Source organism: Lemur catta, chromosome 9 (assembly GCF_020740605.2).
Source record: "Lemur catta isolate mLemCat1 chromosome 9, mLemCat1.pri, whole genome shotgun sequence".
Classification (NCBI taxonomy): domain Eukaryota; kingdom Metazoa; phylum Chordata; class Mammalia; order Primates; family Lemuridae; genus Lemur; species Lemur catta.
In genome coordinates, this window is record NC_059136.1 from 46,179,921 (window position 1) to 46,200,310 (window position 20,390).

Sequence of the window (20,390 nt, forward strand, 5' to 3'; positions counted from 1 at the left end):
CTGATAATTTTATGCATCTAAAAGAGTTGTAAGACCAAATGTTTGAGAAGCAGTGTCCTAGAGTAACAGTATGAGTAATACTTTCCTCTCCCCTATCCTCACTTCCCCATGGAAGAAGGGTCCGCCATTGGATCAGTGGGTTACATCCATTATACCATATTTTGACTGGTGCTTGTCATCACTTGTGCCTGCTTTCTCAATTGGTTGAAATGAGAGAAGGGGGAGAAGGAGGTTATTTATTGTCCTTTCATGAAATACATGTGATTAGGAGACCAGAAGAATCTAATTCATTTCTTTCTAGCTTGTGAATATTAGAAGAAATACTCTTCTTAGGGCATCATTTTCTTTATTTGTAAAATGAAAATGTGGTGGCAATTTAGATCTCTTTGTTTATGAATGCCACCATCCTTTATTTTAACTAAAACCTATTTGTATGACAATTATATTAGAGCAAAACATGATACTTCCTGTTCTCTGTCATAGGTTCTATTTCTCATGAGTATACTTAGAAGATAAACATTAACCTATCCCTAGCAACTGCACCTCTAGATATAAACTCTGAAATACCAAGAATTTTCAGCTTGAAAGATAGTTTTTCAGATATTAATAGAAGTTAATGGTAGCTTTATTTCCAGATTAGTGATTTATTTGAGAAAATTATTTGCTTAATGAAGGGCAAAATCACACTGATTTACTTTGATTTGATTACCTTTGAGATTTAAGGAAAATCACTAGTAAATTAAGTTAGCATAAGAATCCTTTATGTGATGCAACTTTGATATGCTATGGAAAATTTTTTGATAGTTATGGGAAAATAATCTCAGATTCTTAAACATATTTTCCTAGGTTTCCCTAAGATTTTCAAAAATATTTATTCTGGGTTCAAAGAAATTTATTTATTCAAAGTTCAAAGAAAAACTCTGAAACTTCTCTGCCCTAATTGGAATATTAGAAAATCAACTTAAAGAAAAAATACATAAATCTATATAATAGATATATAAGCATATATTATACATATTAAATATAAAATAGATATTATATGTGCATATATGATAAACTGAGGATTAAATTATAGATGTATTATGTGAGTGCTTATTTGTATCTATTAGGAATAAGGGTAAGCTGTTCTGAACTTAATCTCAAGCAAATATTTTTGAACTAGTGAAATGTTACATTAACTGTTTTTTGAGTAGAAAGTTATGTTAGTGCTCTAAATACTTGGCCAACATTTGTGATATGAAAGTTTTAAGATGATTATGTTTTGTTATAATACAACTTTTATTGAGTTCATTGTATGTACTGGGTTGTATGGTAGGTAACTAGAAATCCAAAAAGTATAAAAATAGTATTTTGAAATTTCTTATAGAGATAAAAGTTAGTAGGCATCTTCTAGGTATCTTTAGCAGCACAGATAAGTGCTATTAATTTTTTTGATTAAATAGAAAGGCTTATGGATAACATACTAACAGAACGCACATGAGAAAGTAAATAATTTATCTCAGAGGAACCAGAGAGAAGGGATAGAAAAGGTTGTATTTAAGCCAGTCTTTTTAGAAAATGAGTCCTCCAATTAGACAAAGAAATGAAGGGATTTAATGAAGACTGTACAGTTTCAGAAAGGACATGAAATATTAAAATGTTTAGTATATCTGACAAATCAGATAATATAATAGAATTAAATATGTCCAAATAGAAGCACCATTAAGAAAAGATAAGTAGACTACCATGGTGTAGCAGACACTTGTTGCCTGCCATATCTCCTTGGGTTGTATCTTTTAGTGTATTCTGACCTTATTTCAACTGTCTGAGGGCTCTCTCTGGTGGCTGAAGCCTGCCCTGGACATAAAGTACTAAAGAATAAATGCCCACTAAGAGCTACCTTCTGCTACTGAATGAAGGTAGTTGGTGTATTAATATAATACTCCAGCTCCCTCACCCTTTGGCTAGATAACTCTAAGGTACATGTTCTGCACTGATTCCTTCAATTCCCCAGCAAAGTAAAGCTCCAGTTGAAACATGATAATGGATTTAACAAGCCATACTTTATTGGCTGCCTTCTTTTCCCTGTCTCACTTTCCACTTCCCTGTTCTTGTAGCCTGGGATTAAACCCAAATAAATTAAACACACTCAGCTGACTGTGAGAGACTTTGCTGCTGGTGGAATGTAACTAAGGCACATGAATTTAATTGATATGTAATATTATTTAAGAACCATTGAATCCTTTCATATCCTGTATGATGATTCTATACCAGTATCTAGCTTGCTTTCTTTTTCAAGCTCATCAGAAAAGTGTACAAGTAATATTAATGTATAATTTAGTGTAATGTGGAAACCGAACATTTTAGAACTATAGTCTAAGAAATTTGACCTTCATTATAATGCCTGCTATTTCTTCTTTAGTTAAAAGAGACCATAGAGGTGGATGCTTAATAGCAAAGAACTGGGAGTCAGACCAATTTGAAAGTTTCTGTCCTATTTCTGCCATTTTCTAACCATGTGACCTTTAACAATTATTAACATATCTATTTTCAATATGAAAACATAAGAAAATTATAAAAGTAAGATGAAATATTCAAACCCGTAATGGAATTTATAATATGTACAAGAATACTCATTAATTATGACTTGTTATTGTGGTTATTGTTTTGTTGATTGTGTTGTTAGGCTACTGTTAAGGTACTCATTTTGCAGCAAAATGTATTATAAGTAGAGATTTTATCTTTAAAATAAAAGAATATATTCACTTTCTAGGTTATTTTATCCCACTGTCTATTTAGAAAAAGGCTAATATCTATAATTTAGAAAGCTTTACTATGTATATGCCAGCTCTTTTAAATGATGTTCAAATACTTTCTCACTTATGATCTAACTTCATAAAAATCTTTGAGGATATTCTGCTTTGCCAGTGGTGAAATTAAGGCAACCAACAATTCATCCTGGCTTGCCTGATACTAAAGAGTTTCCTGTGACACGAGATGTCCAGTGCTAAAACCAGAAAAATGCCAGGCAAACCAGGGTAATCGCTCACCCTAGAACAGAATATCAATGAAAACTATCAACTTGTTTCAGTATCATAGATTTTGTAAGTGGAAGTTCTGGGTTTGAACCTCACTTGTATTATTTAAGAAAACCACATATTTCCTTGCCTCTTTATAATAGATTCATCCACATTGTCTCTATTCTTTTAGGAAAAGTCTCCATGTTATATTGGCATAAACCTAAGGAGCAAGCTAAATAAAGATACCTTAGAGCTATTACGGTCATGCTAACTCTCTTGTAGAGAATACTTTTGAAATATATAAGAGCATTTTTGTTGCTATAATTGTTGCATGAGTACTATTGGAATTATTCACATGGTCTTAATTTCTCTTAATTTTAACATGACTTTTGAATATCTTATTAGTCATGTAATTGCCCATTGCATCCCATTTAAATATAAACCACAACTTTAATAGGTTTGAACAAATTACTATTAAATAAGTAAGGGACATAAGAAATGTAAATAATGGTAAAAAAACTTTATTAATACCCTATATATTTGAAAATTGTAACAATGATTAAAAAGATATGGTGTGAATATTACATATTGAAATATGTATTTATTTGAGGGTACCTTTTTGTTTAATTCTCTGGTAATGTATCCAGAGGATTTCACTTTGTATAGCTTCTTACTTTCTTTTACTTTCCAATTTATCTCATATTACTCTTCACTAATTAAAATATAATATCTTTTGGATTTTACTTTTAATTTCTAGACTCTGAATGTATATCTTGTCAGGTTGTGGTAAGTCAAGACGGGAGATTTGTTTTCTGTAGCATTTTCATGCTATGCCATAACATACAGAATTATGTAGACACTATTCTTATCAACAAGGACATTATGTTTTTTTATTTTCTCCTCTTTGAAAATCCTCAATTTGCGCTAACATTTTATTTCTACCTCATTTAAAACTATTTTTTTTCTCTTTATTTTACCACACACAAGAAAGTCTGGTCCATTATTAGCTTATTGAAATAACACTTCTTATTCTAATATCAACATTTTTTAACTGAAATTGCTTCTAATATTCCTTCCCATAATGCATAGATATGTACCAACATGTGGCCCCTTTATTTTGTCTATCAGTGGGGTGTCTGAATATTTATATATTAAAGTTCATATAGTTTAATTATAACTTATGTGCCATTTTTTTCAATTATATTACAGTGGACATTATTACTGTTTTAAAAATTATGTGTATGAGCAGGCTATATTACATATTAACTTAATTTTAGAAGAATAGAGTTAGAATTACAGTATATTTGCTTTTTAAAAGGAGGTATCCTATTCAAGCAGGATTGATAACACTGACATAGACATTTCATGAGTCTGTCTTCAGCAAAGGAAACTAATTTGCTTCCTTACAAATATTAATAATAATGATAGTCCTAAAGAAGCAGATTCATATAGTATAAACACCTTTCTTTCTCTGATAATGACTGAGTTTTTAAGTTTTAGGAATTCCATTTAGACATGAAAATATATTCTTGAGAAGGAATTATTAAAACAAGATATATTGCACAAAGAATTTATGAGACACAGCAAAGCCTGGTGTCTGAATGCCATAACAAAATGTTTTTGGAGCCAATTGGCAAGGATTGTGTGAAAGGAAATATGATAAGCTATAGCTACAAAGGTTCACAGACTTTTGTTAAAAGAGAAAAGAACAAGAGAAGTCAGAGAACATAGAACTGTGATCCTGGGGATGAAGTCTTTGAGGAATAGTAGAAATAATGAGGCATTTATGTTTGTAAAATAATACAATGGCAAAGATAAAGAAACAAGAAAAGACTAAAACTTGGAATTCACATTTTGAAGAAACTGAGTTGTGATTAATTGAGTGTTCACTGAAACAGTTTTTGCTTGGTGATGGGGAAGGTTGCAATCTGGGAATATAATGAAGACCATTTTCCCAATAACATTCTTGTGAAATATTGGTTTTTGAGATTCCTCCAGTAGAGAACATTTTAGCCTCCCACTATGATTTAGCTATGTTCCAGGAAATATGAATAAGAACTGACTAAGAAATCTTTCAATGTCTTTTCTAGCATAAAAAATAAATATTACCTAATGAGTACTTACTTTGTGCTAGACATACTGGCTAGGGATTTTACATGTGACATTCTTACTCCTTTCAATGACCTCATGTTAAATATTTTACCCACTTTATAGATGACAAAGCTGAGTTTAACCAAGTAATTTAACCAATGTCAGAGATTATTTGTGATGGAGGTAAAATTCAAAAAACTGACATAGCCTTATTTATTTGAGTATTCATCTACTATGTAAGTTCTACATATTTATGTTCAAAATAGTCTGTATCAAAAATAGATAGATTTTGATGATCTTAAGCAAAATCCAGCATGTTCTTTATAAATTTGGTCCCATGGTTATGAAACTTGACCAAGAGAACCTCAAAAAAATCTCAATTCTGTTTCTTCACTGTCTCTTCTTCTTTTCTTCTATTTCTGTACAATATAGATTAATACAGACCCTTCTACTTGATCTGCTATCATTAATGACATGACCATCTGCCAAATTGGCTTATATTGTTGGTCACCCACTTTCCATTTTACTTTTTTTCTTTTTAACTTTTATGTATACATAATGTACTGTACTCCATTGGGGTACAGTACATGTGACATATTGATACAAACATATAATGTGTATTGATCAAATTTGTGTAATTGGGATCTCTATCATGTCAAACATTTCTCATTTCTTTGTGTTGGAAACATTCCAAATCTATTCTTATAGCTATTTTGAAATATACAGTAAATTTTTGTTAACTATAATTGCCCTATTGTGCTGCCCAACATTAGATCTTACTCCTAACAGTATTTTTGTACATTTTGCCTTTTAATCTGCTAGTTTATTCAATAATTATTTATAAATTGCATCATATCTTCCAGTTTTTTGGTATCATATGCTATTTGCATCTCTCTTAAATTCTCCTGAATGTGATTGATTTCATCCATTGACTTATGACACATTTTTATATCACATAATGCTCTAACTGGCCTATCACCTTCAAATATTCTTCTATCTCCACCAGTACACCTGCGCCTCTGCTTTAAGGATGAAGAATCTCTATCACAAATCTAGTTATGCATCTTCATTGTTTTTAAAATTTGTTTGTGTTTTTTGGTACTTATAAGGTTAAAATTCTACCATATGACATACAATTTTCAAACATGCTGATTCATGTTTAGCTCATCTCCATAGACTACCTTGGACAAATCTTGTATTAAAAGTACTTAAATATTTATTTTTCCTAAATGTGCCATGTTTTTTCACATATTTCTGTTTTACTTCACTTACCCTCCTGCCAATCTTGTGCCCCACCCTTCCACACAAACACTTGCTCAAATCCCTCCTCGTTAAATTGGTCAATAACCTGTTCTGTGTTTCCTTGGTCATTTTATATTGTTGCCTTTGATACACTTTGATTCATAGTCTTCTTGTTTTTATATATATATATATATATGTGTGTGTGTGTGTGTGTGTGTGTATATATACACACATACATACATACATATATATATAAAAATTTTTTTTCCCTGTGTGAATGCCTCATTGACTATTTCTTTCTTATATTTGTTTACCTACTGTGAGGCACAGGATCAGGCAGGAAATGGAATTTAATAAAACGGATAGATGGAGAAAATAAGGTTTCGTCAGTTTTGCTATAGAATGGATCTGACCTTTCTCTTCTCAGTAATTTCAGGAGTATACACCTTTATATTTGAAGATACATTGTGGTGGCAATAGGAGTAAAACTATTATATTATCAAGAAAATTATCTTCATTTTACCTACAAGTTTATCTAAGAACATTTCTAAGAGTATTCTCTCAGTTTTCCATGAAGCTAAGCCGAGGTCAGGGATGACCAGCCATCTTAGTTGTCCCAGGACTTTCAGAGTTAAAAATGGTAAAAACCCAAACAACTCAGGATGGTAGGTCATCTGAGGAGGTGTATATCATTTAATAAGTGAGTGCTCTCAAAAGAAAGGGTCTGGGGGAAGTAAGTCAAGGCAGGGAGAGGAGCTATGCTAAGCAAATGTGGTCAACTGTCTCATCAGTAAAGGATAATTTTCTGAGTAAGAGGACAGCTGTGAGACATTTGTAGCCAACATTCAGAGGAGGTTAAGGATAGATGCTTTCCTCCATCACTTCCATCAGCAGAAATACAGTAAATTGCAATTTTAGTTAAGAGTTTGCATGGGGAGACTAATAGTGTCCATTCTAAGCAATACCTTAAATAAATACAGCACTTTATTATTTTAATTTAGGGTGTGACATCAATGCATTAGACCTATCTTTTTAAAATTTGTCATCTAGAAAGATTAATATTGAAACCAGTATGTGTCCTTTGGCAAAATTAATCTTTAATTTCTAGAAATATCTATGTCTCCTCAATATGTTGGTATTAAACCTTTCTGTTTGTAGGGGTATCAAAGCCTTTTCGTTCCATGTGATGAAACAGCCGACACACGCTGCAGGGATGAAGATCTGATAGAATAAAAGACCAAGTTCTTCATCCTGTTTTAACCTTTAGCTCATGAATTTGAATCCTCTCCAAACTTTTGGAATACATGGTTAGTTAAATTGGTTTTTAAAGGAAATTAACTATCTCTTCTAACAACAGTATACACATTATAGTTCTCACAGTTGTAAGTGTAAAGAGAGATATTCACATGTTACAGATTTAAGGAAATGATAATTCAGCCTTGGAAAGACTATAAAATATCTTCATCTACTTTATAAGATAACTACTGTTTACAGAATAATTTAAAAATCCCTTGGATTCTTTGTTATCTGTGCAATGTTAAAGACAGGGATAATTTTGTTGAATTTAGAGAGAGGTAGTGGAGAGAGAGCTGAAAATCTGGTCAGTCCAGAGTAGAAAGTTGAGAGATTTCAAAGCCCAGTGGTATGACAAATATGAAACTGAAAGGCAAGATAAAAATAGAGTAATCAGGGGTAAAGCAGTAGTGAGTGAGAAAAATATGATTTGGCAATCTAAGAGAAAAAAACCTAGACCAAAAAAACCACAAGTATCATCTGGGAGTATTAAAATTCACGAGTAACTGTCATAGAGAGTTATTTCCTATAAAGGGATCGTCTATTCAATTATTCTCACACATTTGAAGGACAGTTTTCTGTATTTCTTGTTGGTCAATATTTCACAATCGACCCTTTTAATTTAACTTCCAATCTATCTTACCAACTCAAATTATCTCATGTACCCTATGGTCTAATCACCTTGGATCAATCAATATTTCCTAAATGTACCAACCACTTTACTCCTCTTTGCCTTTACTCATGCTGTTTTCATGGCCTGGAAAATGTTTCTCCCCTATTTTTACCTATAAAATATTTAACCCTTTTTCGAAGTTAAGTTCAAAAGTCACTACTGTTATGAGAACTATCAAATCTCCCTACCCAGAATTAAGCCCTGTCTCTTCTGCATGTCTATAGCATCTTATTAAGATCTATTATCACACATCTCATTTCATTATTTTATCTCAGTTACCTCTTTATGGAAAGTATTTTGATTCAGCATAGTTCCACAGGTGAGACCTGAATGTAATGTAATGAGGGAATTAAATGATATCAAGTTATTATCCACCAATAATTGCACAGTTTGAAGTTCCCTCCAAGGCTTTAAGGGAGAAATGGGAAGCTAAATATTTTATCAAAAGTAACTAATATTAAAAATCCTATACTATATCTTGAAATATCAAATTCCAAGGCATATATTTGTAGCTGGTACTGGGTAGGATCACTCAGATCATGTTTTTTTCTAGGGTCTACCTAGGGAGGTTGTTCTAATATTTTTTAGAAACGCCCTTCTTCCCTGCTTTAAGAGCCACACTGATCTAGAAGAGAGTGGCCATTCCTCATGGAACCACAGGAAACGTGAGTACCAGAAATGGCCAAGGAAGCAGTTACAATGACAAATAGCCATAGAGGCAAATGCAGCCCGAAGCAACAGTATTAATGGTGCAAATTCTTTCTTTTCATTCATTCATTAAATATTTATTGGGTATGTACTCTATGACAGTACTTATAATAGTGTTGTTCAAGGAAATAAAATTACTGCAGTGAACAAAAATAAGAATCAAAGATATTGAAGTTATATTCTATTGGAGATGGGGGCAAATATTAGGCAAATAAACATGTAAAGACATAGATGTCAGGAAGTGATATGGGTTATAAGCCTCAAACAAAACAAAACAAAAAATCAGAGAACTGAGGGAAGAAAGTGCTTGGACAGGAATTGAAGTATTGGGATGTGCTACATTATATAGAGTGACCAAAAATAGTATCACTGATTAGGTGGTTTTTGAGCAAAGATCTGGAGGAAACAAAGGAGCAAACCATTGGAAATCTGCATCTAGGCAGAGAGTGGACCAGGCACTAGGACCTTAAAGAAAGAGAATGCTTGACATATTTGCTTGACTGAATGAAGGTCAGTGAAGCATGGGGGATACTAGTAATAGATGAAGTTAGAAAAGTATTTGAGGGTCAGAAAACATAGATCCTTGTAATTCATTTAAGGACTTTGCTTATTTCCTTTGAATGAAAGAGATGGGGAACCATTGAAAGATGGTAAACAGAAGACTGCTATGATCTTATTTATGTCTTTAAAAATTTATGTTTGTTTTGTTGTTAAGAGACTGGTTGAAGTGCACTGAGGCCACTTCAAAAGCTCATTGCAGAGGAAAGATAATATGTTGAACTAAGGTAGTTGGTATGGTAGTAGTGTAGTGAGAAGAAGTGGTTTTGGATGTATTTTGAAGGTATAATTAATAGGATACTTTGATATTGAATGTCAATGTGAGAAGAGAGGAATTAAGAATGAATCTGAGGTTGTTAGCTTGAGCAACTTGAAGGTTGGCGTTAATATTTCCTACAATTGAGAGGGGTGGTTTTAGGAGAGACAAGTATGAGTTTGTTTAGGACATATTCCATTTGAAATGCTTACAAGATATCTAAAGAGTGGTATTAAATAGGCAACTGACCATAAACACTAGATGCTCATGTGAGCTGTGTGAGCTAGAAACGTAAATTTGTGAATCATAATTTTAGATATTGTTTAATTCCATTAGACTTAATGAGATCATCCAGGGAGAAAAGACATCTGAAGTGCCCCACACATAGAGAGTGTGGAGATGAGAAGGATGTAGCAAAAACAAAACAAAAAACCAAAAAATACAAAATTACCAAACAGTAACCAAGAGAGAATAGTGACCTGTAAGTCACACGAGAGCAATGTCAAAAGTTGCTGATGGCTTAGACAAGATGATAGTTCAGAATTTACCAGGGGTATAACAACATGGTAGTCTCTTGGCAACCTTGACAAAGATCTTTCAATAGATTGATAGAACTGAATGTCTGATTTGAGAAAGAATGGAAGAAGTAAAACTAATGATACCAGATATAGGCAATTGTTTGCTATAAAGTGATCAAGGATGACAACAAGAGCAGCACAAAACCAAATTGATAGTAACCACCTTAACCTTTAATTTCATTTTAGGGCCCTGTATCATCAAGCAGCACTGAATGGGTATTCAGAGCCCCCAAATATTATATTTATCATTGATACCATGAAAGTTCTCAAAGATAGTATGTCAAGGGAAAATAATTGTAATATTCGCATTCTTTGTTACCCATCATGGTGACTTATCTAGAGTAAGTACTTCATTAATGTACATTGACTCTCTGTGTGTGGATAATGGATGTATATGCAGATGAATAAAAAGTGAATCTTATGCATATAGTTTTATGAAGGTAATCTCCAGCTGCCACACAAAACTGTGAGATGTACCTAAGAATTAGACAAATTGTGTATCTTAAACACACGAAATATTTGGCTTTAGGGAAAAAGAGAAAACACTTTTGCAGGACAGTTCTCTGCGTGGCCCTAGGCTAACTTAGTTCTCTCTTTTTTCTTTCTCGTAGTTCTCGAAGTTAACTATGAATGTACTGGGAATGCAATATCCTGAGAGAGGGAAGGACTGCCTGAAACAGCCCGGACCTTACTCCAGTCTCTGCTAGGGAATGTAACATCTCAAGTTAGGGAGGAACTGCCCTAGACACCCAGGCTTTGTTCTCTCCCCTGGAAGCAGGATGTCCTTCAAAGCTTTGGTCTAATAAGTCACATTGCCCCTGAGCTATATAACTCAGGGCAGGCTGCCTTTGGGGGTCCCTCAGCTGTGGTGCAGTTGGGACACACACAGTCAAGACTCCCTTTGCCCAGGGCAGCTTTCTTGAGCCCTGGGTGACTGGCTCACAATGGATCCCAGCTTTCTTTTGTCCCTTACTGCCTATATGTAAGGAATAAACCTGGTTCGTATAATTAATTGTGTGTGAGTGTATTCTGTCTCCCTGGACTCTGACATTGGTAACACTGAAGCCCAAGGTGGAGTGAGCAGAAATGTCTGGACTCCTATTCCTGGTGGTTGGCATAGTGAGGATCTCTTGCTGTCCTCTATGCAGTGGGGAGATTCATTGTTTGTAAATCTGCTTCATATTTTTTTCTTTAAAAAGTTAAAAAGAAATCTGCACGATGTAAAAATCTTATTAATGTAGAGATTCCCAGGATCTTGAAAAATTGTAAATTTTGAAAAATTCTTATCAGAACCCACCATCTTGGCACTCTCATTTTATTCTTAGCGATAATGCTGCAGTCAGGAAAAATTCTCTCTCTGGTTCTCACTAACTAAAGAGTATATGCTCCTCTTTTCTGTGTCCCATTCATATGGGGATTTGTTTGATTTTTGGTAATACTTGAAGATAATAAGTCATGTTCTTGCTGTGACCACCCATCAATACTTGGAGCACATCCTCACTTTGCTTGGCAACAAAAAGTTGCTGTGGGATTTTTGCCACCACGCTACATGAATACCCCACTCAACCTGCTCCAGCACATGCTTGCTCAGTGTTGCCCACTCCCGTGGAGACCCTCCTCATCCTGCTTGAGTTTTGGAAACTCCTACTGAGTTACTGGTCCCTCTCCCAGCCTCAGCCTAGAGACATAGCTTCATATGATATGTGGCTTAACCTAAAAACTTTGTTATGAATTATTTGGGAAGAAAGGCAAAATGGCAAGAAAAATTGAGAACAGAGAGAAAAGCAAGAAAGAAGTCAGGAAGAATGACAAAATGAGACTAAAGCTTCTGTGGTGTTCCCATACTTATGGGAATTGCTTGCATGGAGTATATTTTTCCATTCTTTTACTTTCAACAGATCTATGTTTTTATATATAAAGTTTGGGCCAGGCATGGTAGCTCATGTCTATAATCCTAGCACTTTGGGAGGCTGAAGCAGGAGGATTATTGAGGCAAGGAGTATAAGACCAGCCTGGGCAACAGAGGGTGACACTGTCTCTACAAAAATAAAAAATAAAAAATAAAAAAGTGTATGAAAAAATTAAAAAAAAATAAAGTTTATCTTTTAGAAAGCATTGGGTCTAACTTTCATATCCAATCTTCCAAACTTTGTTTTTGCATTATTATATTAATGGATGCTATTATGATAACAATATGTATCTTTAATTTTTCACATTTTATTTAGAGTTAAAACTAGATGAATTTATATAAAATGTTACAACTTTGCAACAATACTGTTCTATTTTCATCCATCTTTTGTGCTATTGTTATCCCATATGTCTACATTCATAATAAATTTCATGTTATTATACTACAAATTGTTCTTTCAACAAAATTTCAAAGAACATTAAGAATATATACAATATTTTACATTTAACATCTTTGATATTCTTCCTTCTTTTCTGCATATCTAAATTTCCTTCTGAGGTCATTTTCCTTTATCCAGAACAACTTTCGTTTGCATTTTTTGAAGTTCATGTTTATTGACAATAAATGCTTTCATTTTTAATCTTAAATTTTTTTCTTTTACTTTTGAAATATATTAATAGGTTCAGTTATGTAGAATTTTGAGTTGATAGTGATTTTAAAAAATCAAAACTTCATTGCTACTTCATTGTCTTCTGGTATCCATTATTTTTAATGAAAAGTTAGCTATATGCATATTATTGTTGTCCTTTATGTAATGTGCCATTTTCTCTGGAGCTTTCAAAATTTTTATTTTATCTTTGGTTATGAGCAATATAACTGCTGTATTTAGATGTCATTTTCTTGTATTACCTGTATTCTTATATCTGTAATTTTACAATTTTTATCAAATATGGTAAATATTTGTAATTGCTTATTAAGGAATGCCTCCTGCCTCACTTTAGCTCTTCTTTCTGTCTCACACTGCAATCACAAAAGTTAGATTGCTTTATATTATCTTCTGAATTATGGGTGTTGTTTATTGTTGTTATTATTATTCTCTGTGTTCTTCAGATTGGGACATCTTATTGGACGGTGGGGACTAAAATCTCTGGTGCAACCTTTCAGGCTTCCAGCTGTTGCTTATTGATGGGTTCCTTGGAATTTTGCTTGCAAATACTAAATCAAGAGGCAAACAAAGATTTGTTTGGAGTTTATATGTATATTTCAGGACTCACCCCTCTCAGTTTCCAGTCACTCATGTAAACTTCAACTTCATACTATAATATTTAAGCCAAAAAGACTTCTGTCTAAATTCTAGCTACCTTATACCGAATAGACTGGAGAGTGCCCTTATTGAATATCTAATGATAGGGTACAATATATACTATTCTGGTGACCGGTACACTCAAAGCCCTGACTTCAGAATGATACAATTTATCGATGTAACAAAAAACAAAACAAAACAACACTAGCATCTTATAATTGTTTTTGGAAAAAAAAACTGAAAACAAAAAAAAAGGAAATACATATAGCTATTTCCCATCATTCTCTTCTTTCAAGGGTAAAATACACTTCAGTTTCTGGCCTCTTCTGTTTTCTGATTTTCAGTGCCAGTTTTCATTATATATTATTAGGTCCAGAGTTAATATTTCTTATCTATAAGAGGGTTTGTTGAATAAAAGCTACTATGTCATCATTGGAAGCAGGACCTGTTTTGTCATTTTTAAACTTTAAATATGTGCTATAGGCCAGGCATGGGGGGTCATGCCTGTAATCCCAGCACTCTGGAAGGCTGAGGTGGGAGGATTGCTTGAGGGCAGGAGTTTGAGACCAGCCTGAGCAAGAAAGAGTAAGACCCCTAAGACTCCATCTCTACCAAAAATAGAAAAATTAGCCTGGCATTGTGGTGAGCACCAGTAGTCCCAGCTACTCAGGATGCCAAGGCAGTAGGATGGCTTGAGCCCAGGAGTTTGAGGCTGCTGTGAGCTATGATGACAGCACTGCACTCTAACTGGGACAAAAGAGTGAGACTCTGTTTCCAAAAAAAAAAAGAAAGAAGTATAGAAAATATATGCGCTATATATATTTGTATGTATGCTGTATTTCCTAATAATAACATTAAAAATTCCAGCAATATAATTAGACATATTCATTGATCAAACAAGAAATTTTATTGTATCTCAAAAGAAAAAAAATCTGAAAATATTCATTATCTATTTGTTATTAAAAATGAGAACTAAGAACAAGTAAACTCCTCAATGTGATGAACTAGCTATCAAAAATTTACATCAAACATTACACTTAATAAAGAAAGTTCAGCCATGTTCTTTTTAATTTGGATGAAAAAATGTTTTAAAAAAACTGCCTCTTTACTGTTATTAAACAACATGATTGTGAATATTATTGTCAAAATAATATTTTTAAAAAGGCCTAAGGATTACAGGGGAAGGAATAAAACTGTTTAATTATAGTTGACATAATTAAAATACAGAATATCAAACAGAATCAACACATAATCTAATTAAACTAATATTGTATTAAGGCAATTTTACTGAAAAGATCAACTTGCAAACCCTAATAATTTTTTTTAAATCTCATAAATTCACAGCTAAAAAATAAAATATAAAATAAGATACCATTTCCAAAAGCAGCAAAATATTAACTTTTACTATGATCTATATGAAATAACTTGAAAGAAGATATGATAAAATTGTAATAAATATATAATTTGTAAATGTCATAGATGAGGGCAACAATTTTTAATGTAATTTTAGTGCGATCCTAATCCAAATTCCTGCAATATATTTTATAAAATGAAATAAATATGTCCTAAATTTTGTGGAAATGAATGAAAACTGATAACTAAGACTAGGTCTATAAATTAAGAGTTAAGGGGGAAAATTATCCAATGAGATATTAAAGTAAAGTAGTTTTGAAAACAACATTAAAATAGATTTGCAGGAAATGGAACACAGATCAATAAAACAGAATGTAGAGGTTAGTAACACATTTTATTATAAATAGTAAGTGTAAAACAATTTTTCAATGGGAAGGAATGTTCAATATATAGTACATTTAATAATGTCTCATTGCCTATATATCTGTACAAACAGTTCATTTAAAAATATAAAGCTGTATTTCTACTTTGCACCATAAAGGTGAATTGGATGTAAATTAGATAGGTGAAATTATAAAACTAATAGAAAAGGAAAGTTTAAGAGGAGAACATATCTATAACCTAAAATTTACAGCTGAATACATAAAAAATACTTCAAAACATATAAAAGACAATGAAATATTACATCGATTCCCTTGAAATTAAGAATTTTTGTTGAATGATAAAACAAAATACCAACTAAGTGACAAATGTTAAACTTTGAAAAGAAACTTCCATTAGCTAAAAGCATTAGGTAAAACAATGTTCTTTTTTTTTTTTTTTTTGAGACAGTGTCTCGCTTTTTTGCCCGGGCTAGAGTGAGTGCCGTGGCATCAGCCTAGCTCACAGCAACCTCAACCTCCTGGGCTTAAGCGATCCTACTGCCTCAGCCTCCCGAGTAGCTGGGACTACAGGCATGCGCCACCATGCCCGGCTAATTTTTGCTATATATATTTTAGTTGGCCAGATAATTTCTTTCTATTTTTTTTAGTAGAGACGGGGTCTCGCTCTTGCTCAGGCTGGAACAATGTTCTATCAACTTTAAGAAAACTGATTTTTTAGAAGCATTATTAGTTTATGGATATCCAAGATAGAAAAAAATATATTAAATAAATTATGGGACTGCATTTTTATCCTTTAGAATTTTTAATATACAAATATTAAAAACACCCATTTAATATTACTTTGATATAAAAGCAATTTCTATATGAACAGCTATGGCCAAGTTCATGCACACAAAATACATTTTAACTTCAGAAATATTTTAACATGTAAGTAATATTTACCTTATATATGTGGTGATATCTAGAATATACAAGAATTCTTATAAATCAACAAGAAATATACTGATACCTAATTGGAAATTAGGAAAGAAATTTGGATAGTCAACTCACAGAAAGAAAAGTCTAATTGGCTATTATAATACAAAGAGATGGTTAACACATTAGTATCAGATAATTGCAAATTCAGAAATCCAGACACATTTTTAGAACCATCAGATTGGGAACAAATAGAAAATTGTATAATGCAATAATATGCTTGTATAATACCTACAAAACTAAATATTCATATACACCATCATTTCTGTATTCTACTTCTAGATATATATACCAACTCATGTAAATCCAGAAGTTTGTATGGGAATATTCTTTATTACATATACTAAAAATGAGCTGAAAGCAACCTTTGTGTTCATCATTAGGGAGATGAACAAATGAAATGTAGTAGATACACACTATTGAATACTGTTCAGCCAACAGAAACAAAGAACTATTAATAGTTGGTGTAGAGCAACATAGAAATTAATAAACTGTGTTGTAAAATGAGAGTTTTAAGAGTTAATAGCAAATACATTTATCTAAATCAAAAAGCATATACACACGAAATACAACTATTTATTTTACAAAAGTATATACATAGCCAAGGATATATAACAAATAAAGTATTAACAATGAGGTGCAGGTAAATTGACAAATAAAAACAAAACACACAGTTAAGTGTTTTATGGTCAAAGGATGGAAATATCACATGAGATAAGGAGCATAGTTATCCTAGTCTATACTTCAATCATTCCTAAGCACAGAATTGTTTTTCTCCTTAATGACCCTTCAGTCTCCTATTAGCTCTGCCACTATTTTTTTTCCTTGAGGAAAAATACAATGATTGACAGGATAGGGTTCACTGACTTGGAAATGTTACTATTTGTTACATATGCATCTTGATTAATCAAAATAATCTAGCTTTCTAACTAGTTAAATTTTCACTTGCTTCATTTTGTATAGGTACCATTAAAAAAAGAAGTGTGATTTGCTTTCTCACAGTCAATTACACAATTAAAACCTAATTGGCATTTTTATTATTCTCAGAGTGTTAAACTGTTCATAGGCAATAATATGGTTCATTCCCTAAAGGGGTTATCATAAGGAATGTGGCATTATAGGTGTGAAAGTTTTTTGAGCTTTTAGCATATAAAGCACTTCGCGAAACTATGATATTATTTTTAGCATTAGGTAGTTGTATTTGACATAATTAAAACTGTCAAGAGAATTAACAAATAAAAGTAGAACAAATCATGCTGATGAATTTTAAATAGGAAAACGCATTTCAGATTCTATTTAGATGAAGTGCATGCCCTGTAAGACAAGGAGAAAGAGTAGACAGAATTCACAGTAAAACTATATTTATATGTTTTAGGAATGCACTGTGTACATAATTTGAAAATTACATGAGAGTAGATGGCAACATTTAAATCTTCCTAAACATTTCTTCAAGCTCGAAATTCTCTTCCTCTGAAGCAATCACTCCTATTAGAGTTTTGTTTTGTTTTGTTTTTTTGAGAGATGTTTCATGGCTATACTCACATGATTGTGTATATATGTATTTTAGCATACTATACAGATTTTTGAATATGCTGATAACTTGATACCTTATTCATCAAAAATAATTATCTATAAAATAAGACAAAATTTTAAAATTTGAATGACCATGGAAATACTTTACCAACTACTAAAAACAGTTACTATGAGACCACTGGGTATTGGTAACATGGTTTAGTGTCTAGTTGCAAAGAAAGTCATAACCCACTCAATCTTCCAAACCACTTTCTGTATTTAGGTCACCCATACAGAAGCTCATTAGGCACAGAGCTGTTAAAGCTTCACACTTAGGGTTATAAAACCCTACTGTTTATTTGAAAAGCTATGCCCTGGTTGGAACAAAACTCCTGAAACTTAAATAATCTATTTGGGGCCCAATTTCCTCTCGAGCCTCCAAAAGCATAGCTCTAGCCCCTGTGCAGTACAAACAGTTTCTCATGCATACTAAAAAGTTCTGTAGTATTGAAACTTACTATAAAGCTGAAATTAAATGTTTCTAATCTGTGACTAGACATTTCTTTCCAAATTCATGCCTATATTTTCTCTACATTACAAAAACAGAATAGAAATGTATTCCTTGTATTAAAATTTGACTGTAAAATATAGATATTTGAAACTAATATTCTGTTCAATATGTTTTTACTTATGTGTTTATTGCATATATGATACATACTTGGATATATGATAAAAACTGTCTTTTGCATAATGACAGTATCAGAATTTACAGAAGACATGAAATGCTCTAGAGGAAAATAATAATTCTTACTCTGGTATAGTATTATACAAAAACTGTTTACTGTATACAGAATGTATTTTCAAAGTTTTTAAAATATCTATTTCATTTAACATTATTGATATACTACATCTCTACCAAGACGGACATTGTCTCTTAGTTGCTTTTAGTGATACCAAAATGTTTTAATTATCACCTGTGCCCTTATGAATGTTAAAATGAAAAAAAAAAGAAAAGAAATCTAGGAAATTAGCCATAAATTTATAATCCAGGAGGACAATGCCCCTAAAAAGACATAAACTGTGAATCTTCTAGAAGCTAAAGAAATAACAAATGTAAATTTCTAATTAGTTTTATTGGGGAAGAATCTATCTTTCCTTGGGAAAATTAAATATACTCATTACCAGAAAAGTGTTTCACCCTAATCAAATTTGATTATATGATAGAGAACATTTCTTTTGACATTTAAGCTTTTCATAAAATGAAAAATGTGGAAAAATAAGCGATTCCAACCCAGCCCTTGAAAGCTCACTGCATCATTTGCTAAATGCATGCATCCAGAGAAGAGACGCAAATGTGAAGCAGCTCATGAATTCTCAATCATATGCAAGTCTCTACAAAAGTCCTTGAAGCAGTCATATAGGATCTGCCATATGCTGATAACTGCATTCAGAAAACTCACTCATCATAAGAAAGGATGATGAATAGTCATCCTGAGTCTGTGGTTACAAGTTGGCAATAAACTTAAAAATTGAGGTCATTTGTTAGACTGCATAATACAAAACTCTGCCTTGAGATTCAAAAATTTTTGTTGATAAAGTAAAATTGAATTGTAAGTGGTTATAGAAAACTGCTCCTGGGGCTGCATCCTGCCAAGTGATAACACAAAGAGCAAGGAGATGAAAAAAGGGTAAACCCACTGCTTTATGGCTAAGTAGTACATATTGTGTCAACAATGGGATCTCAAATTTCAGAAATGAACCAAATAGCCGTAATACAAACTTCCCTTCTTTTCTGGAGTGTATTCAGGGAAGTGGATGCCACAATTTTGAATCTCTAAATTATTTTATTGATACTGCCATGCACTACATCACTGATTAAATTCAGCAACTATATATTGAACAACCACATGCAGAAAGTCTATACTAGATATTACAGAGTAAGGAAGGTGATTTTTGCTCTTGACAAAGAAATATGCTATCTCACTTAGCTCTCTCTAGGTACTGATAGAAAATATTGTTGATATTCAATTCCATATTCCTCATCCCTCACTCGATTATAATATAATCTAGTTCAAAAATCCATTAGTATTCATCCCTGTATTCACAGATTGTAAAAAAGAAACTGATATAAAGTAAATATACTTTCCTCTTACGGTGATTGATCCAAAATAACAATTTGCTATTGCTCTGGGGATTATATTTTCTGGTGTGAACACTTCGGGACACGTTGGAAGTGTTATAATTCTGCATAACACATGTTCATCACTTCATTAAGCTCCAGCTATGTAGTTATGTTTCTTATTAAGGGAGTAATGACCCACCTGTGACTTCTCTTCCACTTCCTCCAATCTTTTTTGTTGTTTTTGCTGTTCTCTTTTTCTTTCCATTTCAGGCGTTGCTTTACTTCATATTTTCTCCTCTTCCTCTTTTTAAGCTTTTCACACAGAAGTAATTTCCTCAGACAATCTCACTGGCTTCAAATATTCAACAGCTACTTCTTTGTAAGTGATTTTTGTAATGCAAATTTTTAATTATTGTTATGATCCTCAGTTTCATT